Source organism: Alligator mississippiensis, chromosome 9 (assembly GCF_030867095.1).
Source record: "Alligator mississippiensis isolate rAllMis1 chromosome 9, rAllMis1, whole genome shotgun sequence".
Taxonomy (NCBI): domain Eukaryota; kingdom Metazoa; phylum Chordata; order Crocodylia; family Alligatoridae; genus Alligator; species Alligator mississippiensis.
The window spans coordinates 12,668,701-12,686,687 of NC_081832.1; the positions used below are offsets into that span (position 1 = coordinate 12,668,701).

Here is a 17,987-nt window from a genome sequence, read left to right on the forward strand (position 1 = left end):
ATGATGCTTTTTTCCATGTGGGCCAATTATGAAGTATGCAGATTACCTAGATTCTACTGTGAGCAGGAAGATGCAGTGTATATAAAGTTTTGTTCTGGTAAACTGTTTTTGCTCTTACCTTATACTCTAGATTAATAATAAAATTCTCAGAAATAGACTTAGAAACAATTCATGAATAAATATAACTGACCTTTTCCACAGAACTTGGTTGCATGCGTACATTAGAGATGAATATTTTTTTCAATTGAGTTAAAAATGGTTTTAAAACTAGACGACAAAGGACAAAATAAGTACGATTTATAAGTTATCCTTGCTTTGTGGGTTTTCGATAGTTGGAGTTTATATAAAAGTTTGTATCAATCAGTGTTCCTTATTTTTTCCCTTAGTAAATCAATATAAAGCATAGAAAAGTTCATTTCTACAAAACTGACTTCCATGGGAGCTGGAGAAAAAGGGACATCATGTAATATGATAACAAGACTGGGAAATTTAGGGGATTTCTTAATGCATATAAGCACAGGGATTTTTTTTCTTTGTAAACTTGCTACTAGATAGTTATAGCTGAAACATCAGGGGTTTCTTTAAAACAGAATTACCGGATCTATAAATGTGTACTATTCTAGTTTTGTGTGATGGCTGATGTAGATCACTATCTCTTCTAGATTTTACGTGGTGCAGTCAAGCGTCTGTTTGGTGGTAGGGAGAAAGCAGAGGATGCAGTCATTAAAAGACTATTAAATGCATATAAAAATATTATATCTGAACCACTTAAATTGGTGTTCATGCTTTACAGTCACATTCTTGTGTATCACATACGGTACTACTTAGTTCTGTGACCAGTATGCATGATACTAAAAATATATTCATTAAAAAGCCTAAATTCTGGGTGGAAGGGAAGCAACCCAGGAATCTAATAATGCATCAGCAAGTCTACTTAAATGCAGTTTGTACCCGTTCATTTAGTTTGGGATGTGAGACCACAGGAGTGAGTTTTAAAAAACAAAACAGTAGATACAATTGTAGATGTACTGAAGTAGATCAATTAACATTTGGGATATTCACTCTGAACAACCCATGTGATTCATATAAGCAGTTTCTAACTAGAGTTCTAAGGCTGAGAGGCCTACCATCTGTTGGTGCCATTTTGGTTTTTGGTATCCTGCTGATTCCTTAAAGTTACACAGATTACAGTGTTTTATTGAGTTTAAAAGTTTTGTAAGCATTCAAAGCAAATGCTTCACATTTACTTTACTTCTTTGTAGCTGCAGCTTTTTTAATTGGACCACAACTGGATTTGATTTTGCCATCCGTGTTGTGAAATTTTTGTACAGTAAAAGCTGCCTTAACTGGCACCTTACAAGCCGGCATGGCTCTATTAACCAGCATGCAAGCTTGTAAGGTAAAAGCGAAACTGCAAGTGTCCACTGTGGCACTTCCGGTTTCGCTAAGCCCTCACACCCCAGGGCAAAGCAGGCTGTATGGGCCCTGTCCTTCGGGTCCACGGGAGGGTCGGCGATGCGGCGGGAGAAGTGGCAAAGGCGCCTGCTCAGGCCTCTCAATTAACTGGCATATTTTGTTATCCGGCACCCCCGTTCCCCATGGGTGCCAGATAGCAAAGCTTTTGCTGTATATGACATTTCAAACAAATCATGTTCATATTCATATACTCTTAATTTAGTGCAGTCTAACGTCTCTAGCACTGTATGGCACACACAATGGACCCTTTCATCTGCAGAGTCCTAATGAAGTCTTCAATGAACACGTCCCACCTGTGTACCTCATTTGCAATATTAGGGCATAAACAAAATTAATTATTTCTGTATTTACTTATAGGTTTTAATATGTGCTCAAATGTTACAGTTGTTTCCATTTCAACTTAAATCTGTAAAAAAAAAAAGTCAGCTAAACTTAGGATCACAAATACTTGCATATTTTCTGAGCATCACTGTCTAAAAACCTGGCACAACACTGGAACATAAACAACTTTTATCAAAACAGGAAGAGCACACACCAACTGCTGCAGCTTCCTTAGCCTGATGAAGGGTTTTTGAACCCGAAAGCTTGCTTAATAACTATTCTCCAACCATTTGGGTTGGTCTAATAAAAGATATCAAATTCACCCAAGGAACCTTGTCTGCCTATATCCTTAGACCAACACAGCTACAACCTAAACCCCTGCTTTTATCAAAACAAGGCATTTCTTACTTTGCAAAGAGTGCCACTGAAATTGTCAGGGAAATCTAGAAACCTAATCAAAGAAAAAGCCACAATACATCCCCACAGCACTACAGAGTGGGTGGACAGCCAGGGGGTTCTTACTGAAATACCAGATCTTTACCAGATAGAAATTCAACTCCTGGCAAAAGGAGGTGTCCAAAGCTTACATTCCAGAACAGATTCTTATTCCTGATCAGGGGTTAGATCCCACTGCAGCAACACTATTTCAGAGGCACGGGTTTTTGCTGAAGGGAAATAGGTGAAGGGAGTGTTGAAAGAGGCTCTTTGATCCACATGTATGGACTGAGTAGCCAAGGAGTAATGGGCTCCTTTTTAGCTCAAGGCTTAATGAGAAGTTGCAGAGTAGCTGTATTGTAGTAAGCCACTGTCCTTTATATAATAAGCAAATTCTAGCCTTGCTCCCATAATGGAAAGCCTTGCACAAAGTCTGTTTGCTCAAACTTTATGTATAGAATAAATGCCACCAACTGTTGATCAGAAGACCCACTGCAGGTTACCAAGAAAAGCAGCTAGCCTTGTTTTGGTCTTAAAGCCAGTCAATTGTATCACCCTACATCTACTATATGCATTTGGACAAGGTTAGTTCTTTCACGTATTAGCACAAATAATGGTATGCTAGTAAACTTCTTTCCCCAAATACAGGACTGAAAATACTGAGATCTGAGGAAAAGAAGTTGTCTTTTCAGTGCCTGGGTTGGTTGATAATGAGAAAAGTCCACCAATTTTGATGAGACCTAGCTGCTGCCACCAACTAGAGTACTGAGGGCTCAAAATCTAACTTTGATGATGGAACTAAATAAGTTTGTAAAAGGGTTTATATGATACTATGCTGGCAATAGCATCAGACAGATTTGATAACCTTAGGGGATTCTTTCCAGGCCCAAGTTTCTCTTGGAGGCAAGCTGTAATAGGAGGAGGGAAATCCATCGCCTCATTTTGTATTTCTTTATGGCATATGGAGAAGGCTTACACACTATTAAAAATTAAACGTTTTTCACTTTAACACTGTAGTGCTTGACTTGCCCAAAAAATGATCCGAAAACTGAAGAACTAGTGACACAATGACGGGAAAATCTAGGGAGTAAAAGCTGAGCAAATGGAAGGGAAAAGAATTTTTAGCCAGCATCCAAAATAATGAGGGTTCAGTTGTGTGTGCTAACAAGCTTCTATATAATTTCTGTGAATAAGAAAATTTCTGGAATGAGAAAGTGAACGAACATGTTTGGAATGCTTGGCAAAAGCTAAGTGTCAGCTCACTGTATACATCCTAGGAGTGATCAAGAACGAGCACTGCTGATATTTTTTTAAAATAAATGAATAAAAAGCCAAACAAGGAATGAATAACCCCCATTTTGGTTGTAAAGGTTTTTCTTTTGTTTTTTAATATATTCCCTGAAAAGCATAAACTTCATGAATTTCATAGACATTAGCGCTGGAAGGGACCTTGTAAGATCATCAGGTCCAGCTCCCTGCTCCAGGGGCGGGAAGTGAGGTAGGGTCAAAGGATCCCAGCAAGATAAATGTCCAAATGTTTCTTGAAAGTGTCCAGAATAGGTGCTTGCACCACCTCTGGGGGAAGCCTGTTCCAGGCCTTGGGGGCTCGGACAGTAAAAAAGCTTTTCCTCGTGTCCAGCCCAAAACAGTTTTGCATGAGTTTGTAACTGTTGGACCTTTTCATCCCCTGAGGTGCTCTGAACAGGTGTTCCTCCAGATCCTGATGTACAGGCTGCCACCATGTCACCCCTGAGCCTGCGCTTCTCCAAGCTGAAGAGTCCCATAGCTTGCAGCCTCTCTTCATAAGGCCAGTTCTCTTGCCCTCTGATCATGTGTGTGGCTCTCCTCTGGACTCTTTTAGCTTCTCCATGTCCTTCCTAAAGTGTGGAGCCCAGAATTGGATGCAGTACTCCAGCTGTGGCCTCACCAAAGCCGAGTACAGCGGTAGGATGACACCCTGGGTCTCGCTTAGGATGCATCAGTAGATGCAAGCCAGAGTTTTGCTTGCTTTACCAGCAGCTGTATCACATTGGTGGCTCATATTCATCTTGTGGTCAATCATGACCCCCAAGTCTCTTTCGGTCATAGTGCTAGCGAGTGTAGCATTGCCAAGCCTATAAATGTGATGTGGGTTTTTATTCCCGAGGTGGAGCACCTTGCATATTGAATGCCATATGCTTTCTCCATATTGAATGCCATCAGGTTTTCATCTGCCCACCTTGCAAGCCTTAGCCAGTCCGCTTTTGACACCAGTGTCCAGATCGTTTATGAAGACATTAAGGAGCACAGGTCCGAGAACAGAGCTTTTGGGGGACACCACTAGTCACCAAGTACCATGTTGATTCGGTTCTGTCAACTACCTCTCTCCGGGTCCAACCTTGGAGCCAGTTTCCCAGCCATCAGACTGAGGAGTAGTTGAGCCACAATTGCCTGATTTTTCCATGAGAACATCATGGGACACCAGGTCAAAGGCTTTTTTAAAGTCCAAATATATGACATCAACCTCTTCTCTTTTGTCCAGGTGATAATGTCACCTGGTCATAGAAGGAAATGAGATCGGTGAAGCAAGACCTACCCGCATGAAACCCGTGCTGGCCAACCCTCAGAATGTTGCCTTCTGTTAGCCTGTCAGGAATGGTTTCTTTGATATTATTTTCCAAAATCTTTCCAGGGATTGATGTCAAACTGATTGGCCTGCAGTTTCCCAGGTCTTCTTTCCTCCCTTTCTTGAAGATGGGCATCACATTGGTCCTCTTCCAATCTTCAGGTACTTTGCCTAAGCACTACAAGTTCTTGAATATCCTCGCCCAGTGGCTGTGCTATGATGTCTGCCAGTTTCTTTAGCACTCTTAGGTGCGACCTATCTGGACCAGCTGATTTATGAGGGTCCAGCCTCTTAAGATGCTCCCTCACAAGACCCATGCCAATGGTGGGCATATATTCATCTCCACCCTGGTCATCCTGCATCATGTTTGGCAGGGCCTTTGGGCTGGTGAAAAACCAACGCAGAGTAATCATTAAGCAGATTGGCTTTTTCCTGGGTGTCGGTAGTCAGCTGCCCCAGCTGGTTTAGCTGGGGTCCAATGTTGCCCTTGTTTTTCTTTCGACTCCCCACATATCTGAAAAAGGACTTTTTATTGTCCTTGATTTGTATAGCCATATGGGAGTTCAGATGCAGCCTTGGCTTTTCTAGTTTGCTCCCTGCAGGTGCAGACCAGTGCAGTATACGCCTCCTTAGTGGTGTTTCCTGTCTTCCATCCATTACATGCCTCTCTATTTAGACGTAGGAGGTCCATAAGTTCCCTGTTGAGCCAAGGGAGTTGTTGAGCCCTTTTACTACCTTTCCTACAGGTGGGGATGGACTCCCCTCTTGCTTCTAGGATTGCTTCCTTAAGGAGCAACCACTCATCATGAATTCCCCTCACTGTGAAATCACGGCCTCTCAGGGCCACAAGAACAAGCCTCCTGAGCTTACGAAAGTCAGCTTTACTAAAGTTGAGGATTACTACATTGCTGGCTGACTTCCCAGCTTTGCAATGCATAGTGAAAGTGATCAGCTCATGGTCATTATCACCCAGCTTCCCTTCGATTCTTAGGTCACTAATTAAATTACCCCTTTGGCCAGTACCAGGTCCAGCAGTGCCTTGTCTCTTGTTGGACCATAAACTTCTTGGGACAGGTAGAGCTCATCCACAAATGTAAGGAAGCTTTGTGACCAATCAGATTTGGCTGAGTGCTCATCCCATGAGGTGTCCAAGTAGTTGAAGTCTCCCATGACAACCATGTACTGAGAGCGTGCAGCCTCGGCCAGTTCCCTGGCAAATTCTTGGTTAAGCACTTGTTCCTGGTTTGGAGGTTTGTAATAAACTCCTACCATTGCATCCCCTTTGCTATGTTCCCTTCATATTCTAACCCAAAGGCTCTCCAGTCACCTTCGAGTGCCAATCTCAGCTTGTAGGGATGTGTAGCTCTCCTTCACATAGAAAGCTACACCCCCACCCCTTTTTTCAGCACAATCTCTCCTGTACAGGGTATAGCCATTTACACCAGTAGTCCAGTCATAGGAGGAGTCCCATCAGGTCGTCATGATCCCTATGAGATGGTAGTCATTTTTGTTTAGCAGAAGGACCAGTTACTCCTGTTTATTCCCCAAACTCCTAGCATTAGTATACAGGCAAGTATGTGTGCTGTTGGAGGCCCTAGGCTTCCTTGTAGTCATGGAGAAGCTCTGTTCCTGGGCTGGGGTAGGAGTGGGTTCCCTTGAACATCCTAACCAGCTGGTTTTGCAGTCGATGCTTGGTGAGCTTGCTCTGGTGGTTGTCCGCTCATCCCCTGACATGCTTAGTTAAAGCCTGGTCAAGCAAGTCAGCCATTCTGGCTGAGAAGACCTTCTTCCCCAATGGAGTGAGGTGGAGCCATCTCTTCCCAACAGACCACTGCCTCTCTCTCCAAGAAGTGGACTGTGGTCATAGAAGCCGAAGCCTTCACCAGCACTGCAGTCTTCTGTTTACTGCCTCAATTCATCTCTCCCTCCCGTGCCCATGACCCATAACCAGAAGGATTGAGGGAAAAAACACCTGCGCCTCCAACCCCCTGAGCCCCACTCCCAGAGGCCTGTAGCCACTCATGACCCAGCTGGGATTGCTCCAAGCCATGTCATTTGTGCCCACACGGATAAGGAGCATAGGGTAATGGTCGGAGGGCCAGATAAGTTTTGGGATCCTCTCAGCCACATCCCAGACACGGGCTCTTGAGAGGCAGCTGACCTCCCGGGCTAAGGGGTCGAAACAAGAAATCGCTCCCTCCATCCTCCTCAGGAGGGAGTCACCCACAATATTATGCAGATAATATTTCTGCATGGAGGTTCTCTGGAAGTACACGCCAGTTGGCTCAATAAAACTGTCTGTCAGTGTTCAGTGGAACAAAAGCTTATCCCAGAAATAGCTAAAGTTGTTGCTAGAGGAATAACTTTGCCCTGCTTTTTTCCCCCTAAACAATTCTCCCCCAACTCTGCTCCTTCTCTGTTGACTACCTGCTTTTCCAGCTGTGTGTGGCTAGAGTAACCCTTGATCCTAGCATATCCACTGTACTGGAGGTCTGTAAGGTGTGTGATGACAAATCCTCTACTCCTGACCCTCTAGTCCCAGACACTCTGTGCCCTGCTGCACTGGATATGAATGTAAACTCTGAAACCCTCTATTCTGTCCGTCTTCCTCTTCCTTTGTGCAATGAAACACTAATTGCACTGCTAAGAACTAGAACAGACTTGGTTATAGTACACATTGGTAGCAGGGTGGAAATCAATACTGCAATATATTAGTTAGAACTTTAACAGATGTACCTTTTTAAATGAAAGCTCTTATTTTTCAAAGACAGTGCCATGCATTCTCATTGTTACACTATTTACCGCAGGTTCTGAGTTCTCCCAGCTAGGGGAAAACATTTTTCATAATGGAAAAAGGATATGAAACTTACCTTGATGAACATTGTGCACCTGAAGGATCTGTCCTCAACACTTTTTAAAAAACCTCCTTTTTTGTGCAGACCAAAAAGGGGGCGTTTCAAGCTTTTCTTTTTCCTACAATGTTAGTGTGAAAGTACTGCTATGAGTGTACAGGAATCTCTGTTAATGCCTGGCCAGGCTGTAAGGACTGCAAGTCAAACTCAGTCCTGGGTGAATCACTTTAAGGCAGGTAATGTTATGCTAGGGATAGATGTAGCTGGACATATTTAACTGAGAGAGAAAGGCAGTGCCCCCTGCTTTGCAGCAGTACAGCTCCCCTCCCCCAAACAGATGATTGGTTCCTTCCAGAAGCAGGCAGGCAGGCAGCCTCCTGGAATGAGAGCTGATGACTATAAAATGCAGAGCCTATAGGTCTGTGCAACTGCAGCATGGAGGGTAGGTGGAAGAAATACCTGAATTTTCCTTATGACTTGCACAGTGGTCTCAGTCATGCCAATCTATGGAAAACTTTAAGCATGTGCTTAACTTTAAGCTTGTGAGTAGGTCCAGTGAACTAGCAAGGACTAGTGATGCTTGAAGTTAACACATGTAATTGTATCACCAAATTGGGGCAGAGTGCCCAGCACAATATATGTTCAGGAAGACCCTGGAGCTGGGTTATCTGCTCAAATAATCAGAGTTAGATATATGTGCATTTTTTGAGATTCAGTTCCTTAAGTGTTGGTGCAAAAGTTCAAATTGATTTTGACCAGCTCTGTCTTCAAGCCTCCTTCATCTCCCCATGCCCCTAGAACATTAAACAGCTCTGTGATTGTTTTTGTTAATGTAACCTCAACTATACAGCAAGTATGAAAAATGCAATGTGTAAGTAATTAGAAGGGTACTCTAAAGATTCCAGAAATTACTAGCTTTATAATTATTTAAACATATAAGCAATGCATAATTATTACAGTTATTCTCAGCCAAGGTGCAACAGCATCCTGGGGTGCCATACAGTCCTTTCAAGGGTGCCACAGGGTGCCACATGATGTTAGCACTGTTAGATGTGCAAACATGATTCACTAGGTAAGCACAGGGATTTCAAGTACTGTTAAAAACGTTCTGCCCTGTTGTGGTCTTTCTGAGTTCTTTGCAACAGAATAATAGCTGAAATGAAGGAAAGCTAAGAGCTGGTATTTTCCAACGGGTGCCTTGAATCTGTTTAAATAGGTTGAGAACTGCTGTTGTCTCAGAGATGTGGAAAGCCCTGTGAATTTCAAGACCCTGAGATTTTTTTAAATGTGTCAGGCAAACAAACTTAAACTGGGCATGTGTGTGCAAATGCCTAGATCATATCCACATGCTAGTGCATGCTAAACATTCCCAGCTTCAGTGACTGCATGTGAAACTAATATAGTTTAAATATCAGACATCTCTCTTTTTTTTTTTTTTTAAACAAAAAGTACTATCCAAGCTCCAAGTAGTGCATTTAGATGTTGCAGAACTTGCAAGATGTTTTTTCTGCCTGCTGCCTTGATAAATCCTTAAGTTTGGCTAACAATTGCCATTACCATTTTAAGTTTAGAATCATTCAAAATAATCAATCATGTTAACTTCAATTCAGAATTCATAAGTAACAATCCCCTTTTTTGACACACAAAATTGCTTAATTTAATTATGCAAATTCCTATCAAAATTATATCCTGACATTATTTGATGCCTTACCATAAAGTCCACAACAAAATGCTTCTATAGGAACTTTAATCATTGTGGACAGTGTATAGAGAAATTGTCTATTTCCTCTCTACTCTGACTTCCTCTGCATTAGTCTCAGATGCTAAATGTTGATCTTTGAGCATTATACTCTTGGACTTCAAAATGCAGTACCATATACAAATATAGCTGTATCATCATAGTTTCAATGTGTCTAATCTTTTTCAATCTGTCTCTAAAATATTCAAGCTTCAGGTACATCTAATTTGTCAGTATATGCATGGTGACTCATCTGATGGACTATCTAGAAATTCCAATCCCAAACTACATAACTACAATGAAGTTAGTAGTGCCTCATCAAAAATGTAGCTGTTGAGTCTATCGAGGCTCCTGGTAGAAACTGAGTGAAATCCTGGTACTGTTGAAATCAGTGGATTACCACTGACTTCAATAGGGCCAGGATTTCATCTGCTATGAAATGTTTTGGATTCCAGAGCTGTAGAGGAATCTCTACACTGGACAGTGGATATACAAAAAGGAAAGTAGGTTACTTCACTTAATTCTTGTTCTTTGAAAGTACAGGCTCCAAAGTGCCAGGCTGTAGATGACATGACTGGGGCAAGAAATCAGGGAATCTTTTCACACTCAGAGCTGGCAGTTCTTGTGTTCAATGAACCACCTGTGTTCCCTATGTCTCTTTGGTAGATCAGAATAGCTAAGAACCACTACTCAAGCGTGGTGGATTCGCTTAACTTCTTCATCCATACTTATTGTTAGTTTGGAGGAAGTGGGGAGGAACGTAATTCCAACCTTGTGTTCAACGCAACTTAATGAAGCAGCAGGACCATGGTGGCAAAGACTATCACAGAATAGTTTGTCCCACAAGGTAGCAGTTGATCCCAGAGTCACTGCCACAAGTTGGCATTGGTCACAGCTCACATGCATCATGAGCACCCATGTGTTTACTTGATCATAGATATTTGGCTCATGAAAGTCTTTTCTCAGAAACAAGGTGAACCTTGCCTTTGGGAATTTTATGTAGACAAAATCATGCTTGGGAACTTGAGGTTCTTTGGGAAGTAATGTAAAGATCATATGACAAATATCTAATCTTAAAATGCTTTGCTTCAACAGAGGAAGAGGAAATAAGGACTAAGAGTGGGAGCATGATTATTTACATCATTGGTCCCAGCTGTCTTTGTACTACTACTGTGCAACTCTGATGGCATATTTATGAAGAAGAGACCACAATATACCTTACCAACCAGTGTAGTCTATGTTATGATTGAAAAAGAGAGCACTCCTCCACAATCCAGCTTCTCATTCCATTTGATCTTGCAAGGAAGCATAATTGTGTGCTAGTGGAATGGCTGATCCTGTCAAAATAATTACATTATCAGTTTGGCACTATGACTTCAATGCAGTATCTGAGGGCAGAGGTGAAAGAGAAAATCTGTTTATTAGAGAAATGATAAATAATTAAGCCAGTGACATTAGGCTTTAAATTATACTGTTTTAAAATGATTAATTAAAAAGATTTGCACTGAATAAATTCACAGTGTGAATGGACTGTATCTGAAAGGTGCTAGATAGACAAGGGGAAACCATGATTCAGTTAATGACAATACAAACTTTCTTTTCTGTTCAGGATCAGCCATCTCCAAGATTGAGAGGCCAGTTAAATTCCTATGCATTTAACCCATAGCTTCTAATAGTTCTCTAATAACCCAGAGTCTCTCTAATAACCCATAGTCTCTAATAGAGACTAATAGTTGTGATGTCCAGTAGGAAATGGATGGAGATGGAGGCTATAAAACAGCCTTTAGAGAATGATATGGATGGAATAGTAACTTAAGAAGAAGTGACCAAGATCTCATCTGGTGTCCCATGAACCAAAGGTAATATTTTCAAAAGTGCCCAAGTTACTTTTGAAAAATACCAAAGTTAGGAACTTAACTCTTCTTTCAAATGTAACTTGGATGCTAAGCCCCATAGAAAGTAACTTTTTATCCAGTTTTTCAATGTGAAACTTGCTTTGACTTAGCACTTGACATCATAGGTACAGACTTTTACTTTTACCTAAGATGATGCCCTCCCCCTGGTGGCTGGAGCAGAGCTGAGTGATGCCCATGAGGGTGTGGGGACAGATGCAGGCTGCCCGCTGCAGGCTTGGAGCTCCCCCTCCTGCTGCCCTCCTCCCAGGAGCTCCACACCAACTGCACCACCATGGTGAGTTGCCCCCTGCTGACCACAGCAGCAGCGGGGGGCACAACTCCACGCTGCTGCACCCACTGTCAGACAAGCAGGGGCCACCTTGCCATAGTGATGAAATCGGTGCAGAAATGCCAGGGGAAAGGCAGTGAGGCAGGAAGCCCTAAGCCTGCAGCTGGCAAAAGGGCAGGGAGCAGACAGCCTGCATCTGCATCCACCCCTGCCCTGTGCACAAATCTGGGGGGCATGAACCCCCACCATTCCTCCCTCCCTGGGAGTGTGTGCAGCAGCAGGGAGCCCTGCCCTGTCCCTGGGCCCCATATACCAGCCTGCCTGGGCAGTGTACCCAGGCCCAACCCCTGCTCTACTCCCTTTCTCACCATGGGGGCCTCAATCTGTGTCCCCTCCCTCCCCACCCACACACACAGACTTACCTGTAGGCAGCTGGTGAAGCAGCTCTCCACCGCTGCCTGAGGCTATATTCCCAGGTCACGTGCATGTATGCACACATGCATGTGATGCCCCCTGCGTCCTGCTCCCCACAGTTCCTTGCAGGCTGGAACTCTGGATCCCTGCATGATACTGGGAGTCTGGGACAAATGCCAGCCTGGAGTCATGCAGCTTGGGACCAGTTCCCATTTTGGGACTGTCTCAGTCCTGCCCAATTAGGGACAGGGTGGTCACCCTACCCTCTTCCCAACGCCTCGGGCCCCAACATACCTGGCGCCTATGCTTGACATATTAAGCCTTATTAAGATTAACGATTGTCTATGGATTTAAAAGGCACAGAAGCCCTAAAGTCTGCCATTTTGGACTTTTAGGGATACCTGTTTGCGAGAGAGCTGGCCTCCATTTTTTGTCGGCTTGCATGGGATGCACCTTAAACTGGCTGGAGACTGAAGCTGGTGCAAAAAACAACAGCTGTTACAAAATACAGCACCTCCTTGTGAGCAATTGGCACATTTATTGTGGGATCTACACTGACTGTTCATTGATCTAAGTAGAAGAATTGCATGTGTCCCTATCTGACGGACTGCCTTTCTTGTCAGGCCATAATGCCATTGCTGTGGTCATAAGGGGCACCTGAGCTGGTATTCTTCATTATAAAAGAAAGGGGAAAATGGTGAGAAGTTCTCCGAGTCCCTGGTCCTTGATCTGAAAGAGTGAATTTGGTGACTTTCTGACTACACTGCCAAAGACAGCTGCATGAGAGATGTTTTAAACATGGCTGAAGGGATGGTCCCGCTATAATGAAGGAACCAGGTAGGCTGATTGACTGGATAAGTTCCTGTGAAACCAATTATTTTAATTCTTATTGTAACTGCATTTATCATATAATTAATGTTAGGGTGCTGAAAGCCTAGGGATAGGCATTTTATTATTTTTAATCTAGGGGGAGAATAAATATTGCACCGTTATTAAACCAGCGCACTTTTTATAATCTTTGACTAGGTTGGTAGAACATCACACCTTTAGTTAAGCTCATGTGACTTCTGTGTTTTGACAAGTCCTGACTAAACAGCTTGTCTGGTCTGTTACTCAACTTTCAGTTTCTTTGTGATGCTATAATTTCATTGTTCTCTGGTCCTCACCTCATAGTTTCCAACAGGGGACAACATCTGTTTTCTTCATGTAAAAAGCAAGCAGAGGAAAAATGTTTGTCAACTTTGCTGTTTTGCCTTACAAAGTGTCAAAAATGGGGAGATGGCCTTTCTACTTCTCCTTCTCCCATCTTTGCAGGTCATCTTAAACACCATTACTCATGTTCCCAATCATGTTGCAACCTTAGTGTCAACCTTGACTCCTCCTTCCTTCTGTTCCACCTTGCTAAGCATTTGACCCACTGTTTCTATCACTGAAGTTAGGAGGAAAACTCCAACTGAATTCAATGGAAGCAAGACCAGCTCTCTCATGTGTTATTTCTTATACAATATTACAAAAATTCAGCCTTTGCTCTTTGCTGCAACTATCAAAGCTTAAGCTCAAGACCTAGCAATCTCTTCCATTGACAGTAATGCCAACTGTCGCAAAACCATTCTGAGACTTGGAATATCAAAGTCAAAATAATTCCGACTTGCGATCTCCTGATCCAGCCCTCACCAGCTGGGAAAATCCAGACATTTAAGTGTAGGGAAAGGGGTGGGGGAGAGGGAAGGGACTGGGAGGAGATCGAGGCCCCCACGGTGAGGGAGGGAGTGGGGCAGAAGCAGGGGTAGGGGTGACTGGGACCCCGGGCAGGGGTGGGCTGTCCAGAGGTGCGGGGAAGAGGCACAGTTCACAGCAGCAATGCACATCCCTGGGGAATGCACGGGGGCATGTGTCCCCCACAGGGCAGAGACGGGCTGGGGCTCTGCACCCTGCTGCCTTGGCCCAGGAGCTCAGCCACACAACCCCAGTGCAGTCAGGGGACTGGAATGACAGCTGGAATGTCCATAGTATAGGTGCATATGGAGGACAGGGAAAAGAGAACTGAATGTTTGCCCTCCAGATGTTCTGAGCTGCCAGAGTGGCCTGCAGGTGACTGGGGGAAACTCAACAGTAGTTAGAGAAGGCTCAGGGCTGGTAGCCATACCCAAAAATAGAAGTGATGCAAATATGACTTCAAGCCTCGAAAGCTCATGTCTCCTGGGTCACAACTCTGCGGTTCTGAGCTGTGCTTCTCTAGACACTCTTTCCTTCATACACACTTGCATTTTCATATTACCATTAACATGAGGAACAGCTTCCTTTAAAGCATTTGTAAAATCTTACCTCTGCTTTCCATTGCTTCCTCCTTTGTTTCATGAATCTTGCTCCTCTTCAGTTCACGCAGCTCTCCCTGTATGCTTTTCTGAAACAAACGTGCCTTCAGACTGCAAGCTCTGTGGTCCAGGAACTTTCCGTTTTTTTCATGTTTTTATTATGGATTTTACTTGCTATAAAAGCTGTATCCATTGGCAGTGCTACATAAATAATTACTAATGCAGATTCTAAGAAAGTTTCTGAATATCAGAATTTACAAAGCTTTCCTCTTTTGGTGCTCTCATACTTTCTTTGATACTCTCACAGATTTTTTTCTTCATTTTTTTTCCATGTGGTAGGAATACCATTCAAAATTCCTGGAAAGAGAAGTGTTACTATTATACTTTAAGGAATGACTTCAACTGACAAATAAAAGAATAGCCATTTATATGTTACATGTAATAATCTCCCTACAGTTCCTAAGCATAATGGCACATAACATAATTAGTTTACTGATACATCCCTCTCAGCCCTCCAGTTTCTAAATGCACCCAAATACCCCGAGGATTGTCTCAAATCTAAATTAATGCTTGGCGACTTCAATTGCATTTATCTGTAACTACTATTCATTTTCTTCAGTTAGGTATTTTTCTGTTCAATGTAAATCATCACCATTACTTAGGAGCATCTGCTCAGAACAGGTAGCTGCCATAGAGGTTATTCTTCTACCACAATCCTCTCTGATAGCCAATCTAATGTAAAGTTGTTGTTTTTTTCTTTTAGGGGTGAGGGGAAAGACTGTGTGAATAGTAATACTGTATTAAATGTGTTGCAGACAGCAAACCACTACTAAGATTGTAATTGGCTGTAAAAGGAAAACCAAAATTTTAACCAGCTAGAGCCAAGTTAGGAAAATAATAGCATCTGTTGTATTGCAATATCAGCAAGTAATAGCCAAAATGGGATCGAGTATAAGAGTAAGAGAAAAAAAAAAAAAAAGAGGGAAAACGTAAATGTCATAAAGCTTCTGTAGATCTGTTTTTCTTCTTACATACACTTAAGTGGACGTGAAGTTTCATAGATTTCATAGACATTATGGCTGGAAAGGACCTTGGAAGATCGAGTCCAGCCCCGGCCCGTTAGCTGTTTGCATCTAACTGATCTTGACTGATCTACATTTATCATAAATACTGTTCATCGTATTTCCTTATAGTGCACTATAAGGGGTTTTTATAAACACGTACTCTTGCAAAGCAAACTAAAGTTATGTAAAAGTCAAAACACTATTTTACTTTGTTTAAAAGTTGCAAAAGCATCGCCAGGTTGCACGATTGAGACCAACTCAACCTCACCTTTCTAGAAGCCCAACAGCAGTAAACAGCATGAACAAATTTGTTGGTACAAATAAGTCCTGTGTGTTTTCGTTCAGTTATAAAGGAAATACTTTTAATGACTTACTATTTCTTATGTTCACTAAAGTGAATTTACTGCGAAAATGCATGTTTAAATTCTGGAATGATTTGCAGTCATTGACAGAGTAACTGCTAATATCTAAATTAAAAAAAAAAGTCTTAACCAAGGTAAAGTTTGTAGTATTTACTACCTATCTCAACATGAACATAACTCTTTGTGCAAAGCTTCCTCTCTTCCTCTCCTTCCCTGTCCTTTATATTGAAATGGCTTTATTCCTTTTCATTTAGTACCCCACGTCTTTTAAAAGTCCGTCCATAGCATCTGACAAAGTCGGCTGCGTCCTACGAAAGCTCGCGCCTCCTTGAACGAGTCAGGAACCACCTCGCCCCACGTCAGCATTTGCAAAATTGGAGGCATTTAAAAAAAATACGGGACCTAACACTCGTGAAGCACAAGTAACTTCCGGCAAGCGTTTCTACGTTTTCAACGACGATTCGAAGAACTTGTCGGGTCGCTCCCTTGGGGTCCGAGGGCTTCAGGAAACTGACATCCCCCGCCACGTGGTGCGCGGGACAGACCAAGCTGTTCTGCCTTGTGAAAGCGTGCCAGCACTTTGAAACGAATGGAGGCCTTTCGTCCCTTGTGACCTGGCCTGTAGCTTTGGGCCCCAGTGCTGAGGGAGGGCGGGCCGGCCGGCCGGCCAGGCGCTACAGCTCTGAAATAACACCCTATCCTTGTGGCCCTACAAGGACTCTTGACTGTCCCTCCTCCCTCACGCCTCGTGAGGGACGAGGCACAGCCGGGCTCCCCACGTGCTGCGCGCTGGGCCCCCAGCCCGGGCCCTCGAGCGGGGAGCGGGTGTGAGGGCGGCCCCACCCCCCGCCTGCGCGCGCACACCAGCGCCCCCCCCCTCCTCCGCACACCAGCGCCCCGGCACGAGAGTGCGCGCTCCGCCGGGGTCACGTGGGGCGTCACGTGGCCCGTGTGCGCCGGACTCGTGCTCCCGCCCCGGAGCGAGGGGCCCCTCTGGGCAGGATGTAGTCCCGGCCGCGGCGGAGGGATAAGCGCGAGGCGCCAACTCCCTCTCCGGCCCAAGCCGCAGGGCGCGGCGCCTCCTAGCGGAGCCGGGGCAGATCCCGCCGCCCCTCTCTCGCGAGAATCCCCCTGCCTTCCCCCTCACTACCTCCGGCGGGGTTATGTAACCCGCTCCCCCACCCCACCCCGGCCTTAAAGGGCCCGCGCCGCGGGGAGGGGATGGGGCCCGCGCGGGCCGCGCTCCATCGGGGCTCGGGCCCCCTCCCCCCCGGGGCGCGGCCCCCTCCCCTCCCGCCGGACAATGAGTCCCGTATGCTAATGAGAGTCTCGCGTCACTTCCGCTCTTTCTCGGCCGCCATCTTGGCCAGGGCAGGTTCTGGGCAGGAGGGACCCGGCTGTATTGTCTGCAGGGCGCCCGGGACCCCCGCCCCCGCCCGACACCCCCGCCCGGGGCCGCCGCCCGCTGCCCGCCCGCCCGCCGCCCCCCCAGACACGCGCCTCCCGCCCGCCCGCCGCCCCCTTTGTCTCCCCCGCGCCGCCGGCTCCTCTCCGCTCCGCTCCGCTCCGCCCGCCCAGGGACCCGGGCGGCGCCAGGGAGGCAGCGCCGCGCACCCCCGCCCCCCGCCGCGGTGCTGCTGCCGCGCCCGCCCCGCGCCGCCGAGGAGCGCCCCAGCCAGGTAGGTGCGCGCGGGTCCGAGCCCACCCCCCCCCCCCTCCGCACACATGTTGCAAAGACTTCCCTGCCCGGGCCCGCGTGGAGGTGCCCCGAGTGCGGCGTGAATGGCCGGGGCTGCGGCGGCGGCGGCGGCGGGGTGGGCTCGGCGGCCGGGCCGGGCGCGGGAGGGAGGGAGGGAGGCCGGACAGCGCTGCAATGAATGGAGCCGGGGCTGCCTGCTGGAAAAGGCGCGATTCATGGCCGGTGCCTGGAGATGGAGTAACGTTCAGCCAGCCACCCCCTCCATCCCGGGCTGCACCTCCTGCAGCCCATTGCTCAGACAAAGGCAGGGGAAATAAAGCCCCGCGATGCTGCTTTCTGTCTCTGCCACTGCAGGGTCTCCCCCATGCCCCCCTTCAGATTGCCTCAGGTGATGCTTGCAGGCGCCGTGGCTTTGCAAGAATAAATGCACCTAAGTGTGTGGTCCCTTTTTTTCTTTTTTCTCTCTTTTCTCCCCCCCCCCCTGTTTCTTTGCATTCAATCTGTATTGTTGCTTCTGGTATC

The 17,987-nt window shown here is 45.4% G+C and overlaps 1 protein-coding gene and 1 long non-coding RNA gene across 8 annotated transcripts in view; one reads left to right on the forward strand and one right to left on the reverse strand.

The window, feature by feature from the left end:
- Positions 1-86: 86 nt before the first annotated feature.
- On the reverse strand, positions 87-16,912 carry LOC132252422 (uncharacterized). Its single transcript, XR_009464315.1, has 2 exons — positions 15,673-16,912; positions 87-14,697 (listed from the first exon to the last, which is right to left on the reverse strand). It is a non-coding gene; the product is annotated as an uncharacterized LOC132252422 (long non-coding RNA).
- A 218-nt stretch (positions 16,913-17,130) lies between these two features.
- ADNP (activity dependent neuroprotector homeobox) overlaps positions 17,131-17,987 on the forward strand; it is a 37,519-nt gene continuing 36,662 nt past the window's right edge. For 4 of the 7 annotated variants that reach the window (XM_059733147.1, XM_059733150.1, XM_059733145.1 and 1 more), the window contains exon 1: positions 17,132-17,445. The gene's annotated coding sequence lies outside the window, so the exon portion shown is untranslated. Of the gene's footprint in view, positions 17,446-17,987 lie in introns of all 7 variants that reach the window. The other 3 variants (XM_059733148.1, XM_059733149.1, XM_059733151.1) reach the window with 1 other exon arrangement.